Source organism: Prionailurus viverrinus, chromosome B3 (assembly GCF_022837055.1).
Source record: "Prionailurus viverrinus isolate Anna chromosome B3, UM_Priviv_1.0, whole genome shotgun sequence".
Taxonomy (NCBI): domain Eukaryota; kingdom Metazoa; phylum Chordata; class Mammalia; order Carnivora; family Felidae; genus Prionailurus; species Prionailurus viverrinus.
Genome location: NC_062566.1, coordinates 83,952,594 through 83,971,242, shown reverse-complemented (window position 1 = coordinate 83,971,242; position 18,649 = coordinate 83,952,594). Strand labels below are relative to the sequence as shown.

General features: G+C 37.9%; 1 pseudogene; it reads left to right on the top strand.

Annotated features, from left to right (window-relative positions):
* Positions 1–87: 87 nt before the first annotated feature.
* On the top strand, positions 88–6,046 carry LOC125168111 (importin subunit alpha-1-like; annotated as a pseudogene).
* Positions 6,047–18,649: the final 12,603 nt, after the last annotated feature.

The following is an 18,649-nucleotide window of genomic DNA, read 5'->3' as shown; positions in this document are numbered from 1 at the left end:
TGATAAGTTTCTCTGTCTCCTCATTTTGTCTGCCTCTTTGTCTGTTTCTCTGTGTTAATAAAGTTAGCTATAACACTGTCTTTGGGCTGAGCCATTGTGGACATTTTGAGGGAAGCTGACCTACATGCCCCCACACCATCTCCTGGAAGCCTGAGCCAGCTGTATAGCTTTCTCCCTTTGTCTCATAACCATGTCCACCAATATAAATGCTAATTCGCCAGCTGCCTGCCTTAACAGGTTCAAGAACAAGGGGAAAGACAGTACAGAAATGAGGTGGCACTGAATAGAAGTTAATGAGGAGCTGAGGAAAGCTAAGGATGACCAGATGCTGAAAAGGAGAAATGTAAGCTCATTTCCTGATGGTGCTACTTCTCTACTGCAAGAGAACTGCAACAACCAAGGCACTGTAAGTTGGTCTGTTGATGACATTGTCCAAGGCATAAATAGCAATTCATTTGGAAAGCTAGCTCCAGGCTACTAAAGCTGATAGGAAACTGCTTTCCAGGGAAACACAGCCTCCCATAGACAACATAATCTGGGCTGGTTTTGATTCCAAAATTTGTATACTTCATGGGTAGAACTGATTGTAGTCCTATTTGGTTTTAATTTGCTTGGGCCCTCACTAACATTGTTTCCAGAACATCAGAACAGACCAAAATTGTGGTAGATGGAGGTGATACCCCAGAATTCATTTCTCTGTTGGCATCTTCCCATGCCCACATCAGTGAACAAGCTGTAGGGGTGCTAGGAAGCAATGCAGATGATGGTTCAGTTCCTCAAGACTTGTTTATCAAATATGGTACAGTTGACCTGCTGTTGGCTCTTACAGTTTCTGATATGTAATCTTTAGAATGTGGTTATTTACATAACCTTCCTTGGACACTTTCAAACCTTTGTCACAACAAGAATCTTGAATGTCTGTTAGATGCTATTGAGCAGATTCTTCCTACCTTAGTTCATCTCCTGAATCATGATGATCCAGAAGTATTATTACATACTTGCTGGGCCATCTCCTATCTTACTGATGGTCCAAATGAATGGACTAAAATGGTCATGAAAATAGGAGTTGTGCTCCAACTCGTAAAGCTTCTAGGAGCTAGTGAATTGCTCATTGTGACTCCCGTGCTAAAAGCCACAGTAAATATTGTCACTGGGGCAGATGAACAGACTCAGGTTGTAATAGATGTAGGAGTACATGTTGTCCTTCCAAGCCTGCTAATGAACCTCAAAACTAATATTCAGAAGTAAGCTATGTGGACAGTGTCAAACATCATAGCTGGTCACCAAGACTAGATACCGCAAGTTGTGAATCATGGATTAGTACCATCCCTCACTGATTTTCTGAGACAGACTTTAAGACACAAAAGGATGCTGTATGGGTTGTGACCAACTATACAAGTGGAAGAACAGTTGAACAGACTGTATACATCATTCATGGTGGCATAATAGAACAATTGATGAATCTCTTAACTGTAAAAGATACAAAAATTACTCTGGTTATTATGGATGCATTTCAAACATCTTTTGGCCTGCTGAGAAGCTAATTAAAACTGAGAAACTTAGTATAATGATTAAAGAATGTGGAGATTTGGACAAAATTGAAACTCTACAAAACCATTAAAATGAGTCTGTATACAAAGCTTCATTAAACTTGATTGAGAGGTATTTCTTTGTAGAGGAAGAGGAAGATCAAAACGCTGCTCCAGAAACTAACTCTGAAAGCTATACAATCCAAGTTCAGGATGACACTCATGGTTCATGTGATCAAGCCCCAAGTTGGGTTCTGAGAAGAGGGCACCGAGTCTGCTTGGGATTCTTTCCCACTTTCTTGCTGTCCCTCCCCCACTCACACTCTCTCTTTCTCAAAATAAAGTTTTTTTTAAAAATTTTAAGTTGTTTGTTGTGTACTATGTTTGGTATATCTTACTGTTTATCTACTAAGAACTCTTTTAAATGTGTTTTGTTATTGTCGCACTTTTTACAATGAAACTATACTTGAACAGTTCCAAATTGTACATACTCTATGAAGCTTCTCCTCTAAATGGGTTTCTTACTTCTTTGTGGAATCCATATCTTGCAGTGTCCTGTAACTAAAGATTAAATTCCACCCTTTTCTAAGAAGGAAGGAAGGAAGGAAGGAAGGAAGGAAAGAAAGAAAGAAAGAAAGAAAGAAAGAAAGAAAGAAAGAAAGAAAGGTAGAGAGAGAGAGAAAGAAAAAGGCAACTATGTCTTCTGCTCTTGAAAGCAGTGACTTTATGAAGAAGAGGTCCTGAAGTGCCTTGCAGGGCAATGTTCCCTGTTCACCAGAACCTGGCACTTCAGGAGAGTATCCTATGTGTGTTGCTTTTGCCCTGATACTGTTTCTGAGTCACTTTTCCTTTCAGCGCAATTGTCTGCACTGACTCCCTGCCTTTTGTGAGTTCTCCTTGCTCTTTGTGGTGTTAGTGGGACCCAGCAGGCCAGCTCTGAGCAGGCATGCCTGCCAGGGAATTTAAGAACAGAGTGGTGGTGTTAGAAAATTTTTCATTGAGCCACTAGTTCCTATTCTGGATTCCCTGAAGTGCTAGGGCAGCTGGGGCCTACATGTCAGGTGACCAGGGGCACGAGGCTAGGCGTGGTGCTTGTTGGTAGCTGAGCATAGCTGGGCCCAGGGCATAACGGTGGCTGGGGGCAACCTGGCTGGGTGCTGTGTGGTGGTTAGGTGTGGCACAGCGTGCATGATGGCAGCAGCTATGCACCCAGCAGCTGGGTGGGCCACAAGCAAAATTTGGGCAAAATCTGCCCCAGCCCTGTACCTGAGCTAAAAGTATCTGTGCCACCCTGCCACCCAGAGGTTTTAAAGCCAAATATTATAAGAAATAGTTTTCCCCATTTGCACTCCATGGTGCAAGGGCCCAATTCTCTGCCCTCTCCATGTGCAGTTTCCCCTCCTCCTACAGGCATCCTCCCTCTGCCATTCTGACTGTCCTAAACTTTCAGATGCAGCTTCTTCTCTATATTTAGTTGCGCAGTTTGTTCTGTCAGCCTTCCAATCATTCTCTGGCCTATTGACTTGGATGTGGATGATATCTAGTTATAAACATGGGAGGGCTAAGTTCAGGGTCCTCCTATTCCATTATCTTCCCAAGCTCTGTTATAGTATGATATTTTGATATCTTGTTCATAGAATTAATAAGATTAAGGCTATGGAATAGTTCAGTACCTCCTATGACCTTACAATTTGTCAAGCATCTGGGCATGGCACACAGACCCTATGGTGACTGCACCCTCCAAACACTGTCCACTGCCTAGTGTTTACACCTTTGTGTAATCCCCTCCTCTTCAGTGTAGAAGAGACCTACGACTTGCTTTAACAAATAGAACACAGCAAAAGTGTATTCTTTCCCATTTTATATTACATCATATAATATAAGTGTGCCACTCCCATTTTATATTACATCATATAATATTGCCTCTTAGCAGACTGAAGTGAGAGATTCTCCTTGCTGTCTTGATAAAGCAAGCAGGCATACCAAGGAAGCCATGTGTCAAGAACTATGGAAGGCCTCCAGACAACAGCCAGTAAGAAGCCTGAGCCCTCAGTAATACATCCTTAAAGAAACGAATACTGCCAACTTGAATGAGTATGGAAGCAAATTCTTTCCCACTTGAATCTCCATGTAAGAATGCAGCCTCATTCTGAAGTCTGAGCTATTAACCATCACCACAATGAAGAGAATACAGATCAGGACAGAGAGTGCTGCATGGCAAAAGTGAGCAAGGGCCACAAGGACAGAGATGGATGGGATAATGCAGAGACAGACACAGGGCAACATCAACCATCCCTTTCAGAGGCAAGAAGAAAGCAGGTACCAACATTTTGCAGAACAAAATGAATTAAACATTTTGCACAGTTTCAATGGGAAAAAATTCATTCTAAAAAATATCTCTAAGCAAAAAAGTTATATCATCAGGCAGAAGAGAGTAGGCAAAAATACCATGTAACACACAGAAGAGGATCAGAGTAGGGTCAGCTAAACTTGGCCAACAGAAGAAAATTCAAACCAGACCAGAATAAAAACTGTTTCTTTTACAGAGTTTTCACCGAAAAACTGGAAATTTCTATCAAAAGCCATTGTCCCACTTTGTACTTTGTGGCATTGAACTACATGAACTGTTATCCTTACAGACTGGGGAATCAGGCATTGTCCACAAATTCTTTTGTTGCTTATGAAAGTTCTGAATTAGAGATCTCATCATATTGTTATAGATAGGCAATTGGATTGATAAAAGCTTCAAGATCTTTTCAGTCAACATTCTGGTGATGAGAGTGGGTGAAACATTTTAGTCAAGTCTATTTTAACAAGGTGTATTTCTGCTCAAGTGGGTACACTTTATAAGACATTATATGATCCAAGAAGGTGAGCCAGAGTCAGCTATTAGTAATTCACTGGTAAACATAGTAAGTCTGGTATCAGAGGATCCAGGGTTATAGCCTAGAGCAAAACTGAAGATCAATAACCAGAGAAAATGGATGACTATGGGGAGTAAGTAGGTGAGAAGCAGACTCAAGTATGAACTAGGAATGGAGTCAACCTGCTTGCCTTTGCCCCAGAGCTACCTGATCAGAGAACATCCAGCCAAATTAGACATCCACACACAGCACCCTTGTCTCCTGTCCTTCCCTCAACAAATCAGAATTTCCAGGGATACCTTCCTTAGCTACCTCACCAATGCTGCTGGATATTTATCCCTAAAAATGTAGTACATGATATCCTTGGCATGCCTACCCTGAAAACAAAGTAAGAGCTTCAAGCCTTCTCAGTGCATCCAGTTTACAACCACATTTTTCTTTGACAAAAGACAAACATTGCTGAGGCATTTAAGTACTTTCAATGACATTGGATCCATCATCAAAAGGATGCTTTCCAGACTGTCAAGCACTTATTGATTTCTGGGCCTATGCAGTATATGATAAAAGACTCCTCTTTCCACAGACAGTTTGCCTCATTGTGTTGGAACAGTTCTCAGCTGTTTAATGCTAGATGAGTAGTTGCATGTAACTGGTCAGGATTTCTGATTTGCCCTCTGGATGTGAAATGTTTGGTCAGGAGAAAATACATCTTAGAAATGTGGTTCAGAAGCTGTATAATGCCTCTAGGGTATCCTAACTACAATCATGCCAGCTAAACTATATCATATTCTAACAGAATCTATATGAGCCTCATGTTTGTCCTCTCCCTACTCCTGTCCAGCATCAATTCCTGCTCATTTTGGCCCCCAATTTGGTTTTGCTCCCAGGACTTGATCTGTTCTCATCCTACTATTTCATTTTTCATTCCTAACTCAGCTGTTCCCCTTATAATTGTGCATGATTCAATTCCTACCCTGCCCATATTGCTTTACTAAAACTGCTCAGGTGAAAGGTCACTGATTACACCTTTATGCCAAATATAATAAAAATTTTTCTGTAGTTCTTAGTTCACCTGTTTGCAGACTGACACTAATGACACTTCCTCCTTCTTTAAACTCTATTTCCATTACATTGTTCCTCTCTTTTTTCCCCTTTTACTTCTTCTGCTTATCTTTCTCGTCTATGTATTCCTCTGATTATCAATTAAATGTCTTCCCAAGAGCTCCAACCTCAGTTCTCACCCCATGACCCTTGGGGTTTGGCACCCATATCTATGACATCAGCTTACAGGATAACTCTAGTCCATATCTCTTACTTCAAAACATTCAGCTGAGTTGCCTAATAGACATTTCTTCCTGGATAACCAAAGAGAATCTCAACTTCCATATGCCAAAGTCTGAAATATCTTACTCTTTCCAAAAATCAGATCTCACTTCTATATCTTCACTGAATGATCCCATGAAGGACTCAAATATCCAAACCAAATACTTGAGAGTTTATCCCTTTCTTTCACTTACTTCATCAATCAGGCTCCAAGACCCAAGTGGTCTGTCTTCTTAATTATTCCTAAATCTATCCTTTCCCTTAATTTCTCAGCTACCTTAATTTAAGCTTTCATCTTCTTCCCCAGATTTTAGCAGTGGCCTCTCATAGACATCCTTGCCTCCAATCTTACCTTCTTCAAATCCATTTTCCATTCCTGTACCGAAATAATCTTCCTAAAGTATATATTTTAACAAGTTAATCCCTTGAATGAAATCCAAGCTTTCAGGAGGTGGTTGAAATTCCTTTGAACCCAAGACTCATAACTATTTACTCCTGCCTATTTTTCTCACTCCATCTCCTATAATTCCCCAAATACCCTCCTCTTTCCAGCTGTACAGACTATTTGTAAATCTTTGAATAGATGTCTTTAAGCCTCTACCAAGAATGGGCTCTCCCATCCCACAACACTTTTTTTCCAGCTATTTCCTACTTATCTTCAAAACACTGCTCGGATGTCACCATTTCTGGAAAATCATTTCTAATTTACCCTTCCACTTCCAGATCTGATTTAGTTCCCTTTTCTGTGCTCCTGTATCAGAGCACTTAATATTCTACCCTACTAGACTATGAGGTCCCTAAAAACAGGAACTTATTCATCAATCCACTCCTAGCATTCAACATAACGTCTGGAATGGAACAGGCACTTAATAAATATATTTTCAAAAAGAAAGGGGGATAAAAGGCGAGAAAGGGTTGGTGGAGGGGATAAGTAAGTTTGAAAACCTATCTTAGAAACTGAATTTCAGTTTGATTAATGGAAGACTAATATAGCTGGAGAGTTAATGGCCAAACAACTGTGCCCCATCTGACTTAAGAAAATTCTGGAGCTGCTAGACATCAATTAATAAAATGAAACCTAACCTCTATAAGACCAATCTGCTCCCTTCAAGCACTATTTGATAAAAATGGCCTCAGGATAGCACAAATCATGTTCTAGTCACATCACCTTATAAAAGATTTGTTAATGATAAGAAAATAAGCAACCAAAGGGGTCTAAGGAGGAGTCTTGGACTTCATAGAAGCACTATATTGGAACTTCCAGGGGTATTTTATCCAAATTAATTCTAAAGTTTAATCTTTCTCATTCTGTACTAATACCACAGATGGACACTCTAAATTTATCGGGGTAACTATTATCAGGTATCTTTGCAGGAATATTTGTATGAATATATATGTTTCTGTTTCTGCATGTCTGTTTATTACCATAGAATGTCTATTAATTATAGAGTCACTGAGAATCTATGATTCATAGATATTGAAAATTAAATAACGTTCCCTTTTGTAGTTTGTCCTATGCCTTCCTCACCAAGGCTTTGCACATATAGAAATAATACCAGACTTTTCAATTGCCCTGAATTCTTTGCCAGTAACTCAACACAACAAAAAAAGCACTTGTCTTTCTCCTCTTGTAGACTTCACCAACTGATTCCTCTGGTTCTAGTATGTTCTTAACCTTTTATAATTCCCCCAGCTTCCTAATTCTAAAATTGTCTTTAAAGTCTCCCTTTGCACCACGTACATTCAACCAATTGCCCAGTCCTATCATATGTAATTCTAAAATTCATCTTAAATTTGTCTCATTCTTATTTCCATTGATGTCATCATCATTCAAATCTTTGTTTCTAATATACGCAATTTTTTCTCATCCATACTATTCTTATCTGTACTATTCACTAATAGTATATTCTATGCCAGTTTCTAATCTATACTACTGCAGTGGTAGTATACTAACTTTTCCACTTTCTTCAAAGCTACATATTACTGTTAAAATAATCTTCTCAAATTTGTGCTTACAGAGTGCAGTTCTAGGGCACCCAGGTGGCTCAGTTGGTTAAGCACCCGATTTCGGCTCAGGTCATGATCTCATAAAACTATTAAAAAGGAATTTAAATAACATATAACAGAAAGCTCCCCAAGCCCTCTTCCCAGTACCCTCTCCTATCTCACTTTTTCAGTATGTTTAACATGACTTATACTCCAGTCAGATTAAACTGAGTATTGTTCATTTGACATTTATGTCTCCATAACTATTCTCAAATTATTTCCTCTGCCTGGAGTCCCTTCCCTTGAAACGTGTGAAGATATTCTCATCTTTCTAAGTTCCAGGGCAAATTTCCCCTCTTTCATGAACATTTCCCTGATCCTTGCAAATTAAAAATCATCTCTCCTTTACATATGGCCAACAGACACATGAAAAGATGCTCAACATCACTCATCATCAGGAAAATGCAAATCAAAACTACAGTGAGGGGGTGCCTGGGTGGCTCAGTCATTTAAGCATCTGACTCTTGATTTTGGCTCAGGTCATGATCTCACAGTTGGTCAGTTTGAGCCCTGCATAGGGCTCTGCACTGACAATGCAGAACCTACTTGGGATTCTCTCTCCCTCCCTCTCTCTCTGCCTTCCCTCTGCTCTCGCTCTGACAGTTCTCTGTGTTGACAGCTCAGAGGCTGGATGGAACCTGAGTCTTCCTCTCTCTCTCCCCCCTGGATTCTGTGTCTCCCTCTCTCTCTGCCCCTCCCCCACTCACACTCTGTCTCTCTCTCTGAAAAATAAATAAACATTAAATTTAAAAAAAAAAAATACAATGAGGTATCACCTCACACCTGTCAGAATAATTGATATCAAAACCACAAGAAGCAATAAATGTTCCCAAGAATGTGGAGAAAAAGGAACCCTCATGCACCACTGGCTACAATGCAAACTGGTGCAGCCACTGAGGAAAACTGTAATTAACACAGAATTACCTTATGATCCAGTAATTTCACCCCTGGGTATTTTCCCAAAGAAAACAAAAACACTAATTCAAAAAGATATATGCACCCCTATGTTTACTGCAGCATTATTTACAAATTATGGAATCAGCCCCAGTGTCCATTGATATATGACTGGATAAACTGGTGGTTGGGGCACCTGGGTGGCTCAGTCAGTTAGGCTTTTGACTCTTGATTTTGGCTCAAGTTCACGAGTTCGAGCCCCTCACTGGGCTCTCTACTTTCAGTGCAGAGCCCTCTTTGCATCCTCTGTCCCCCTCTTTCTCGGCCCCTCTCCCACTTGCATTCTCTCTCTCAAAAAATAAATTTTTAAAAAAAGATGTGGCACATAAATAGCAAAATACACACACAAAAAACATACACAATGGAATATTACCCAACCATAAAAAAGAATGAAATCTTGTCATTTGCAACACCATGATGGATCTAGAGGGTATAATGCTAAGTGAAATAAGTCAGTCAGAGAAAGACAAATACCGTATGATTTCACTCATATGTGGAATTTAAGAAACAAAATAAATGAACAAAGAGAAAAAAACAAAAAACAGACTCTTAACTATAGAGAACAAACAAGTGGGTTATCAGTGGGGAGGGTGGGGGGAATGGGTGAAATAGGTGAAGGGGATTAGGAGTATACTCATCATAATGAGCACTGAATAATGTATAGAATTGCTAAATCACTATATTGTATACCTGAAATTAATATAACACTGTATGTTAACTAAACTGGGATTTTAAAAAATCACCTCTCTTCTAAACTTTTACAACTCTACTTGAATATTTTCTTCAGGCATTAGAACATTCTACCCTATATTATAAATATCATGACCATCTCTCATCACTGTCACTTGGCTATGAACTCCCAAAGAGTAGGACTTTGGTTTATTTATTTGTATCCCCTCTGAATATTTTTTTCCTATTCTTTAATAAGAAGAAATCACTATTTATATACTGTTGTTTTCCCTGTTTGAAAAGAAGAAAGTGTTGATTGAAGAGAAAATTATAATATTGTATATGAGATTTAACATTTTAACTACCAACCACTAGCATTATTTTGGGAAAGAATAGTTTTGAACCCTAGATCTACATCAAGTAGGAAACAATGTCAGATTATTAAACAATTTTATTCAGTAAGTTTCTTAAAACATCTACTATGTGGAAGAGGCATTATGTCAGTTGCATAGAAACACAGCCTTATTCATTAATAAGAATATAGACTAATGAGATAAAACAAAACTTGACATAACTATAATACCAGTGTAAGTGCAATATGAGGAAAGCACTGCTATGGAGATTTAAATATGTACAAAACTCAGGAGGGAATCTCTACAGCAGAGTCAGAAGCATACAGACTTGGAAGTCATTCAGGCTGGTTTGGATCCTGGCTTATTTCTTGTAAGTGGGGCAGCTGTGGGCAAAACATCAAACTGCTCTAAGTCTCAGATTTCTCATCTATAAAATGGGAATAATACCTACATTTGGCTAACATTCCTAAAACAGAGTAAGTGCTCAAAAATGACATCTTCCCTCCTCCATTTCCTACTTACTGGCCTAAAAAGCTCACAATCTTCTTAACCCCACGGTTCTGGATTTACTGTAGTTCAAAGTATCAAATTTGAAATGATTTGAATCCTCTCACCACATTTCAAAATGGCATCGCTAGGAGAAGGTAAAATGAAATCAGTAGTAATTAAAGCCAGAGTTCTGGGGCTATAACATAGCCAGGGCTGAATTACTGAAAAGATTGCAAATCTCTTTTCACAGATGATGATTTCAGTTTGGGGTACTAAAATCAAATGCCATTAATCTAGCATATCAGAGTCAGTTCTATTCAGTTTCTCATGATGATTAATAATTGAGGCCATATCTCACAGTTACAAATATGCTTCAACCCTGAAATGTTCCCAATAAATTTACCATCTTTCTCAAATGGATGTTTTACTGTCAGAACATAGTTTCTTATTCCTGTAATATTGGCATTGAGCAATACAGGCTTAAACACGTCCAGTAAAAGCACCAAAATAGTGTTTTATAAGGCTTAAGCATGCCATCAAGAGGAAAGTCCATTTTTAAAAAGAAGTTTAAGTTGTCCTGTTTCCAGTTCCCAGCTCCTCTGGGAAGTGATACAAAGTTCTCCAAGTGGAGGAAAACCAGGAATTCCCCAGAGTGTTAATATTACAAACCCAAGTTGAAATCAAACTCAATTACAAACTTAACTACATTTTCAAGTCTGTTTTTTTTTTTTTTATCAATCCCCTGGCCTTAAGATCTACAGCAGCCCTAAACCAGGCTGGATTCTGAGTGAGGGTCAGAGAGCCATTGGGAATCCATTGTTCCTCTTGGCAGGGAGGGAGTAGACAGGAAACCTGGATTCTAGATCTTAATTTGCTCTCAACTGCCTGATTACCCACTGTCAAAGATACCAATTCAATTTGATTTAACATTCATTTATCAAACTCTTGTATATGCCAAGACTGTTAAATATTAAGTATAAAAAAAAACAAGATCAGGTATGACTTTCAATTGTTTTAAAACTGAATGCTTGCAAAACAAAAGTAGACAAGTTATGTTACAGACCTTTCTTTTTAAAGTAAAAAGAAATTAAATAAGACTTCATAGCAAGGTGAAGAGTAGCTTCAGAGAGGTCATCAAGGAAAAAACTCTGAGAACAATGGCATGTGCTCTCTGCCCATGGTGTCCAGACTGATGAGCTAGGTCACCCACTTGAGCTCATCACCATCCTTTATTATCTGGGCAGTGCTCTCTTGTGCCCTGCTCCAAACATAATATAACAACATGGTCCCTGCCCTCAAGGCTAACAATTTAGGCTTGAGAGACAGCTTGTTCTGACACATTCCTAAATAAGCTTCAAATGTATAAGAGAGAAGTGAGATCAAATCTAAGGAAACAGCATCAGAGACACAATATATCCAGGATGACTAACTGACCTAACTTATGACCTATAGAAACCATTTTTCTTCCAAAGATAACTGATGTACTTGTAGTCACCACTGTGCCAAAACAAGATGCTTGATAAATCAATTTATTCCAAACTGACATATGATCCAAATATTATTTTAAATTAATGAAAAATATTTCTAGTCCTTAGAGAATTTACATATTTTTATATGAGACCTGCAACATCATCTTAAAAATACTTTCATACTACAGTGGGAACTTTTTAATTTTATAATTGCACAATACTCAATGAGGTGATGGGAATTACCCCAAAGTGTTGCAGAAAAACAGGAGATGGCCATATCTTAAGGACTTTACTTAAAGGCAGATAATAGTAGAGATTACACTCAGGACTTATTACATATGTAAATTGAATTACATGAGTAAGAAATTTTAACCAGAGAGAGAATTCTAGGTCTGACTTCTAGTTTCCTTGTCTTCAGTGTAGAACTTTATACTGTTTGACAGTGTCAATTCATTTTCCAACCTGAAGCTAGATTGTAAGAAAAGCATGAATCCAAAATATGGAATCATACTGGGATTACTGTATCACTACAAGTTGCCCAAAGGTGCTTCCTGATCCACAAGCCCCATTCACAACTATGCATGGAGCGGGGACGGAATTCACTGGCTCTGAAAACCTCCCATAGACATCATCTTTACCATCCCACTCTCTTCCAGCAGTTTTAAATTATTTTTAATGTTTTTATTTATTTTGGGGACAGAGAGAGAGGGAAAAAAAAAAAAAAACGCAAGTAGGGGAGGGGCAGAGAGAGAGAGGGAGATACAGAAGCTGAAGAAAGCTCCAGGCTCTGAGCTGTCAGCACAGAGCCCAATGCGGGCTCAAACTTATGAACCGTGAGGTCATGACCTGAGCCCAAGTCGGTCAGTCAACTGACTGAGCCACCCAGGTGCCCCTCTTCTAGCAATTTTAAATAACAAAGTCAAACCTAGAAGATTGGCAGTGTAAGTGCTAAGAGCACAGACTCTGCACTCAGAAGACTTGGGGGGTGGCCCCAACTCTGCCACTTCCTAGCTGTGAGGCCTGGGACAAGTGGGACTAGCTAAGGGACTCTCTGTACTTTAGTGTTATCATCCTCAATATTAGGAATAATGATAGAACACACCTAGATTGTCATAAACATATACATTGTTATATGTAAATCACGTCAGTGTTTAGGACATTGTAACTGCTCAATAAATGTGCTGGAGATATGAATATTGTGGGAGTAGAGAGCGATTTGAGGGAATATTAACATACATCAGTGGTCCCCTGTCTCACAAACACATATTACTTGATAATTACTCCAGTTCAAGACTGCTACAAAAATATTAAGAGTATGGATTCTTGTTCAAGAAGTTATTCATAGTTGTAAAAATGTGTTATAGACAACAAAGTACACATATATGGATACATGATAACTCCATTTCTGAAGTCTATCTATGAGGATAACAGAGAATATTAGTTAAAACTATGAAGCAGTTGGGAGGCAGAGAAAGCAACCAAAAATAAATCATCTATAATTCTATGAAGTACTAGGGCCTGAGAACAGAGAAGGTGGGATGTCACAGGACTTATGAGGAACCTACCCACTCTCATTGTAAGGTCTGATAGCCAAGATCCATATTCCCAACTTATGACTACTGATTTCCACGCCATCAATCTACCTTTTTAAACAAATAAAAACTGTAAGCAAGTCATGCCAAGAGGTACCAAGTATACAGTCCTCCTTTGACCTTGGTTTTCATGAGGGGAACCCCCATAATCCACTCACATCACGCCCCAATGAGGTTGACTCTAAAATCCCATCATATCTTCCATTATTTGAATATCTGGGTCTAAAGACGAAAAGTGAATATAACAGTAAAACTGGTAGTTCAACTCCACTAGCCTGTTGGCAAAAGAGGAGGGACAGCCAGGGAGTTACCACTAAGGGAGAGCTAATAAGGCTTTGAAATTCAAATCTAATACAATTTTTTATTTTTTAATTTTTAATTTTTTACTTTTTATGTTAAATATAATTTATTGTCAAATTGGTTTCCATACAACACCTAGTGCTCATCCCAACAGGTGCGCTCCTTGATGCCCATCACCCACTTTCCCCTCTCCCCCCACCCCCCATCAACTCTCAGTTTGTTCTCAGTATTTAAGAGTCTCTTATGGTTTGCCTCCCTCCCTCTCTGTGACTTTATTTCCCCTTCCCCTCCCCCATGGTCTTCTGTTAAGTTTCTCAGGATCCACATATGAGTGAAAACATATGGTATCTGTCTTTCTCTGCCTGACTTATTTCACTTAGCATAATACCCTCCAGTTCCATCCACGTTGCCTAATACAATTTTTTAAAACAACTGTTAAAGATGTCGGGTAAAGAATTATTGTGCCAATTAGTAAATACATTATTTCAGCATTGCTTCTGAGTGTGGAGACCACAAATCCTACGCTTTTATATTTAGAGAACCAATATAAAGCCTGTACTCAACAGGCCATTGAGAAACATTTGCTATTAGTGATTCTGATGATATATATGTGTGAGTAATATATGTACACCTTACACGTATATTAGTGCTGAGTATTTCAAATGCATCCACTCTAATCTTCACAACAACCTTGAGAAATGTAAGCCCCACGATTCTTTCTTTGTAAGGAAACTATATTTATGACATGCTAAATTTCTTGACCAAAGTAACACAGATTAAAAGTAGCAAGGCCAAGTTTCAAACCAATCTGAAAATGCAATGTGTTCAAAACATACTATCCTGGAACAGGCCACAGAAATAATGTATCTCTAATCACCTAAGTTCCTACCAGTGAATAAAGTGCCCTATTTGGAAATTCTTCTTCAGAATGCTTTCTGAGCTAAATAATACATGAACCAGGCACCAAAAGCCATATTCTACTTTATCCATGATGAAAATTATTTATTTCAGAAGTTCTGAATATAGGCCTTATAATTAACCTGACCATGGCACCAGTATGAAGTGCTGACACATTATGACTAAGAACAGTGTTCCCACTCTTCCAGGCTTTTGTGTTAACACTACCTTCAATCATTTCTTCAATAAATAATCAAGATAAATTCCAAAATATAAACTGTTCTTTATCATTTATTCTAACAGTCCTTATCTAATCATATACACATTCACAGGCTTCTGAAATTTTTAGATTGTCATTAAATTCCTGAATTGTTTATCAGTTATAGCAGATTCTATATGTGAATCGCAGTTTCATTACTGTTCTAGGATTATAAGTCTTAATTTCCCAATACATGCTCAATATATACTTTCATTTTAGTTCCAGAAAATAGTAATGTGATGCATTTTAATGAAAACATGAAACATATATACAAACTATAAATGCTACCAAAATTACCTCCTAATAAGATTTTTGAAATAAAAAGCACCATTCTCTAAGTATTTTTCTTCAGTGCTTCCTATTGAATCATGAAATTTTATCAATGGAAAGCATATTAGGAATAGGTTATCCAAGTTCCTTATTTTATAAATTTAAAACAATGCACAACATGCCTAAGAATATAGTGGTAAAGCTTCAGCTTTCTGAATACCCGATGACAATAAGATTAGATTTTGTGAAAAAAAAAATCTTCAGAGATTTTAATTGTACTGTCACTACTTCTTGCTGCATTTCTGCTTGTGTACATGAAGACAACAAATGATATGAATGGTCATTTGAAATAAAACCAGGACAGGTTTATATTCAAGATGGATAATACCGGGGCGCCTGGGTGGCGCAGTCGGTTAAGCATCCGACTTCAGCCAGGTCACGATCTTGCGGTCCGTGAGTTCGAGCCCCGCGTCGGGCTCTGGGCTGATGGCTCAGAGCCTGGAGCCTGTTTCCGATTCTGTGTCTCCCTCTCTCTCTCTGCCCCTCCCCCGTTCATGCTCTGTCTCTCTCTGTCCCAAAAATAAATAAAACGTTGAAAAAAAAAAAAGATGGATAATACCTCATTTTTAACCAGAGATAATTATAGAAGTTATTATTCTATCAACTTATAATATTGAGTTAATGAATCTAGGCATATAAAATGTAAGTATCTTCTTTATAAGCTATGCATGCAAGATTTACAGTCATAGCCTTAACAAATATAAAATTCAAAACAGAAGTTTAGCATATGTGAACTTGTTTTACCTATTAGAGCTCTCGAATAAAATGAAAAATGTCATTAACTAGGAACAAAACCAAAAAAAAAAAAAAAAAAATGAGGCTAAGGTAAAGTAATGGAAAAACAACAGTGACATCTGCTGTCTGTTTTTATAGTTTCCTTTACACTTCAAATCTTCAATTTTCTTCTATATTTACCAGTCATATCCACAACATAAGAAATGCTTTGATGACTAAGCACATTCTGTCTACTCCAGTGATTTGTTTCCAGGGAATCTGAAGCAAACTATTTTGAATACATGATCTGTGTCACAGACCTTTTAATATACATACGTTTAAATAATCTGATCAGAGATTTCACCCAAATTTAGAATGTATAATAATGGTATCCACTAACTATTGACAGGTTAATAGTCATATTTCTGCTGTCTCTTATGTTCCACCAGTAATATTGTAAAAAAAATAATAAAACGGTTTTACCTTTAATTTCTATGATATTATATGAAGCACAATGCAGTTACCATGACATAATGGCATTTAGATTCCTTCATGGGAGAAGAACAGAAATGCACAATTTAGACCTGGAAATCCTTAGGTTGCTTCCACCACTACCAGTGGCAGTCTTACGAACAGGATGGATAGGTAGCAATGCACACATCCTTCCTGGATATGCAACTTCCCTCCTGGATATGCAACTTCCCAGGGTCCCACCTCATGACTGCTGAAATACCACAATTACAGAGCCACTTACTTGATTAATGAATTTGTCATGAAGTTCTTACCTGTTCTACCATATTCATTTTCACTCTAGAAGATTAAGACATTGGGCCATTAATGACCAGTAGCTCCCTGGAGAGAGGGAGTTAATCAGAGAGATTTTCTGTTTGACAGCCAACTTGTGAGCATTTTAGTTGCAGAAGAAAGAAGAATGGTTTTGTCTTTGGGATGCTGGCCCAAGAAGGCAGGCAGGATGTGGAGAAAACTGAGTTATCAGGGTGTAAGGAGTTTAAATCTTTGGTCAAGCTCAGAAGAAAGGAAAACACAAAAGATAACGTTACAGACAGACTTTTCCAATTTTACTCAGTTCTCACAGTGCCCATAAAACAATCTTTACATGGGTATTGAGTAAGCAGTGACAGAGCTGTGAAATAACAAGAAGGAAAGAACCAAGAAGATTCTTAAATTCTTAAACCAGTGATTCAAGATCAGAAAATCACAGGCAAAAATAAGTGTCCCAAGTATATCTGTCTTATTTGGATAGAGAAGAGCTTATTTTTCTTACTTGCTATAAGAAGGAAAAGGTACTCCTCAGTCTAAGACATGACAAATTACATCCTTCCACTGATAGCACTCACCACAAAACAGAATCTGTGGAAGCTGATCTCAAAGTTTCGCATAAGTGAAAACAAAGGTTATTGGTTTGATAAAAGAAAATCCATTTTTAAGATGACAGTGTAAAAAATCCTCTAATGGCAAGAAACAATTTTCATTCTAGGGAAAAGTGAAATTCAAGAGCTCATATGGGAAAAAGAGATCGTTTGCTCTGTTTATTCTTGCCTGAACAGACACATTCTAAATTGATCATCAGTGAAGAACAAGATAAACATTCAGGAGCAAATGTGCACTTTTACTCTGACATTTGAAGAAAATTTATAAAGAAACTTTATATAAAATAAATCTTCTCAGACACTCAATAAAAGCAGTACAGTTCAGGAATCTAAGGTCATGATGAATGTCCTAAGCCAATGAAGTAAATTTTTTCAATGAAATCATTATTTGATCTAAAAATAGCATCATCAAACAGATGATCAAAATTGTCACTGGAGAGTACAACGGATATACAAACATGAGTAAGTCATGGATTCCATACCAAAGAGTCATCAATACACAAATAGGACATAAATATGTGCGAGAAAAAAAAAATCCTTGCCTCAGATTTTCTAGTCCTGACTCACTGGTTTAAGAGTTAAGAAATCTTCTTGGTTCTTTGCTTTTCATTGTTTCATTCTTTGACACTATTTACTCATTATCCACATAAAAATTGTTTTCTGGGCCATTTGGGTACAGGGTAAGCACCAAAGTCAGTTTTCTATAGGGAAATTAGGAAGGCTATATTCAGTAATAAAATGGGATGCATCTTTGAAAATGAGAAGGCATTCAAAATGGGGACAATAGGAAGACTGGCATTTTACGAAGAAAAAGAAGTGAGAGGAAGAGCTATACAACAATTTGGCATGTTAGGGGTATCTATTTCAGTAGGGCTGAGAATGGGACATGAGGAAGAAAGGGACGAGAGGTGGGCCTGAGGGAGAGGCAGGAGCAAGATCCTGGAATGGTCAATACGACATGGTTCAATTAAGCTCAACATCAACTTTATACTTATTTTATTTTGTTTTGCTTTTCAGATATGAGACTGGAGAAACCTTCTCAACCATGTCTACTCAAGTAAAGGGCTGTAGATTTCCCCACAGATTTGGGAAAAAAAGGAAAATAAAAGTAATTAAAATAATGAATCTTGATGAATCATTCCAAAAATTTAATAAAATAAATTAAAACATGGAAATCAGGATATATCCTCATAAATGATAAGGGTTTTATCATTTTAAATGCTTTATTTGCATACTTAGTGCCTCAGAAGTGTACATCAGGAAGCTATAGCCTTAAGAACAATTAGTAGAATAGGCCATTCAGAAACAGCAGTTGTCTTCATTAAACATTCTTTCTGGAAATACAGCTGGAAACTTCCCTCATTCAGAACTTATTCATTGGTGAAATAGCCTTAGTCCTTTCCCAAGAACAGGGGTGCCAAGACTTGATGGGTCTGGACAAACATCTGGTTAGGGCTATAAAAACCCTGG